Here is a 3,880-nt window from a genome sequence, read left to right on the forward strand (position 1 = left end):
CCGAGTACCGCAGCTCAGAGCAAGCGAGTCCCTCTGCGGTAAGTCCGCACGCGGCCTCTTTAAGAGGACGCCCTGGGCTGGGGAGTTCTCCGCGGGGACCTCTGCAGCCGAGATATTTCTCCCCATTGTGTGTTTTTGTTTTGTTTTGTTTTTTTAGGCGAGGCGACCCTTGGTTGACTTCACACATTGCAAGGACCTTGTCAGTTTACAATCCTTTATTTTTTATGCCTACAGCCCCTGGTCTTCCTAGGTGGTCTCCCATCCAAGTACTGACCAGGCCCGACCCTGCTTAGCTTCCGAGATCAGACGGGATCGGGCTCGTTCCGGGTGGCGCGGCCGTAGATCCCTTTATAGTTTTAATGAGCGTTTCCCCGGCTCCTTACGGGGTTTAGTGCCTTTTCTTGCGTTCATCAAGCTTTCAGTACCTGATCTGAGAGGTTCTTGTTTAAACCTCTTGCTCCTCCTTTTTTTCTCGGATGTTTTTACCTTCTTGTTAATTCTCAGGAGGTCTCCATTCTCCCGGACACAATCAAATATGTTGTTGCTAATACTTTCATCTAAATCTGTCCCATTAGTTTATTCTCTTAACTGTGTCTTTGGAAGAATAAAATTATTAATTTTGATGTCGTCTCATTTATCAGACTTTTACCCTATGCTTTCTGTGTTCTGATTAAAGGAGCCTTTCTCTGTTGCAGATTCATTAAGATACTGTCCAACGCTGTCTTCTAGAGGGTTGTTTACGCTCACACTTAGCTCTGCCATCTATCGACGTGTGGTTTCATGTACGGGTGAAGCGGGAGAGTCAAGTCTCGCATTTTCCAAGTGCACATCTAATCGAACTAGCGCCATTTATCGGGAAACGCCCCTTCTTCCCTGTCTGCAGCGCCGTCTGTGCTGTTGATTGTGTCCCGGCACGTGGTGGCCCTGTCTGTCTCCGGGACGGCCCTCCAGTCTCACTGGTGTATTTGTTCATCTGAGGATGTCACGCGTTTTTACTACTGCACGTTGTAGCTGCTAATGTTAGTTTCTGAACTTGGCTTTTCCTTCATGATTGTCTTAGCCGATCTGGCCTCTGCTTTTCCACTTAACTTTTGCAGTCGGGTTGCCGTTTTTTATAATTCATTGGCCGTGAGTGCTGATTCACATAGACCACGCAGAGACATGTGCAATGATTGACTTTTTTCAACATTGAATTTCAGTCTGTGAAAATTGTGTGTTCTGTAATTTCTTTATATTTCCTTAAGTTCTATCACTGGCATTAAAAAAATGTGTGCATGTGTGTGCGCAGTGTGTGTATGTGGTGGTAAAAGGTGGTAAAAGGTAGGTAAAAGGCGCTGCAAGGTGTGATTTGCATGTGCGTGTGTGTGTGTGCGCGCGCGTGCGTCCTACCCTAAGTTTGCTACTAAAGATTGGATTTTGCGGGATTATTGTAATTCTTTTGTAAAAATTATTTTCTGATTGTTCATTGCCGGCATGAAGAGTGGATGTTTATCTTATACCCATCAACTTTGTTAATTATGCTAAGGGATATTTTCTTAACAAACTTTATTTTTTAGAGAAGCTTCAGGTTTACAGCAAAATTGAGCAAAAAGTCCAGGGAGTTCCCAGATAGCCCCTGTCTGCCACACAACCTCCTCCTGCTACTGATGGCTTTCACCGGACGGCGCACTTGTGACAATCGATGAAGCTGCACAGACACGTCATCATCACCCAGCGTCCCTAGCTGACGTCAGTGTTTGCTCTTGGCGTTGTACGTTCTGTGGATTTGGACAATGGGACGAGGACGTGTGTCCACCATTACAGTGTCTCACGGAGCGGTTCCACGGCCCTGGGAATCCCCTGTGCTCTGTCTGTTCACTCCTCCCCCCACAACCCCAGATGGCCACTGGTCATTGCTGACCCCATAGTTCTGCCTCTTCCAGTACGTCACATACTTGGGATCATGTGGTCTGTAGCCTTCCCAGATGGCTTCTCTCACTTAGTCACATGCACTTAAGGTTCCTCCGTGTCTCTTCGTGGCCTGAGGGCTCATTTCTCTTTGACCGAATGGTACCCTTGTCTGGAGGGACCACGGTTTGTTCATCCATCGCCTGCTGAAGGACATCTAGCGACTTCCCAGTCTGGGCAATTACGAGCAAAGCTGCTGTAACGCGTGTGCAGGTTTTTGTGTGGACATCAGGTTTCAGCCCCTTTGGGTAAATACCAAGGAGCGTGTTTGCTGGATCACGTGGCAGGAGTGTGTTCAGTTCTGCGAGAAACCACCAAACTGTCTTCCCGACCGTCTGCACCGTTTTGCGTTCCCACCGGGGCGCGTGACATTCCTGCTGGTCCCCGTCCCGCCAGCGCCCGGGGCTGCCGCTCTGGGCTGTGTCCGGCCGGTGGGCGTGCGGCCAGCTCGCCGTCGTTTTCGTGTGTGTGTCCCCTGACGCCGTGTGTGTCTTTCCACGTGCTCGTTTTCCCTCTGCAGATCTCCTCTGCTGAGGGGTCTGCTTGGGTCTTTTGCTCATTTTTATTCATTGGGTTATTCATTTTCTTATTGCTGAGTTTTAAGTGTTCTTTTGATATTCTGGATGACAGTTCTCTTCAGAAGTTTCTTGTAAATATCTTCTCCCTGTCTGAGGCTGGTCTTCTCATTCTCCCGACATTGCTTCTGCAGAGAAGAAGTTTTTAAGTTTAATAAAGTTCAGCTGAGCAACGATTTCTTGCGTGGGTTGTGTCTTTGGTGTTTTATCTAAAGAGTCATCGCTATACCCAAGGAGATCTAGGTTTCCTCGTGTGTTCTTTCCCTGGAGTTTTACAGTTTTGCGTTTTGCATCTAGGTCTATGATTCAATTAGAGTTCATTTTTGTGAAAGATGGAAGGTCTGTGCCTATATTATTATTAGTATTATGTTTTTAGGCGAGGCGACCCTTGGTTGACCTCACAGATTGCAAGCACCTTGTCAGCTTACAATCTCTTATTTTTTTTTATTTTTTTACGCCTACAGCACCTGGTCTTCCTGGGTGGTCTCCCATCCGAGTACTAACCAGGCCCGACCCTGCTCAGCTTCCGAGATCAGGCATCGGGCTCGTTCAGGATGGCGCGGCCGCAGACCATGGACCGTGGCTCTACTGGGGCGCGAACCCGGGACCCTCTGCGTGTGAAGCAGACGTGCTGACCGCTGCGCTGTGGGACCACGTCTCGGTTTCATATTTTCCTTCCCACTCTTTCTGCGTTTTTAATTCCTTTCCTTGTCTTGTCGCGGTAGCTCAGACTTACAGTAGGACACGGGGTCGCAGTGCCGAGGACGAACACCTTTGCTTCGCTCCTGATGTCCGTGTGGCAGCTTCGAGCGTCCCGCCGTGAAGTGGGAAATTAGTTACAGGTTTTTAGTTTAGTTTCTTTTTTTTTTTTTGGTAGGTATTTGTTGTCAAGTCGAGGAAGTTCCCTTCTATTCCTGGTTTACTGAGCGTTTTTATCATAAATGGGGGTTGGATTTTGTCAAATGCTTTTTCCGCCCCTGTCGATGGGATCATGTGGTTTCTCTTCTTCAGGCTGCGGGGGGATGCGTGACATTCATTCGTTTCTGAGTATTGAACCAGCCTTGCAGTCTTGAGGTAAATCCCACTTGGCCATAGCGTATAATTCTTTCGATGTGTTATTAGATTCGATTCACTAATAATTTTTGAACAACTTACGTCTGTGTTCATGAGAGGTATTGATCTGTAGTGTTTTTTCTAGCAGAGTCTTTGTCCGGTTTTGGTAGGAGGGAAATGCTGGCCTCACAGAGTGACTTAGGAAGTGTTCCTTCGATCTTCTGGGAGCGATCGTAGAGAATTGGTGTAACTTGTACCTTAACTGTTTGGTAGAATTCACCAGCGAATCCATCTGGGTCTGATAC

General features: G+C 47.6%; 2 pseudogenes; both read right to left on the reverse strand.

The window, feature by feature from the left end:
• Nucleotides 1–225: 225 nt before the first annotated feature.
• Nucleotides 226–344, reverse strand: LOC120584896 (uncharacterized; annotated as a pseudogene).
• Nucleotides 345–2,977: 2,633 nt separating this feature from the next.
• Nucleotides 2,978–3,093, reverse strand: LOC120584927 (uncharacterized; annotated as a pseudogene).
• Between the last annotated feature and the right edge of the window lie 787 nt (nt 3,094–3,880).

Source organism: Pteropus medius, unplaced genomic scaffold (assembly GCF_902729225.1).
Source record: "Pteropus medius unplaced genomic scaffold, Ma_sr-lr_union100, whole genome shotgun sequence".
NCBI lineage: Eukaryota > Metazoa > Chordata > Mammalia > Chiroptera > Pteropodidae > Pteropus > Pteropus medius.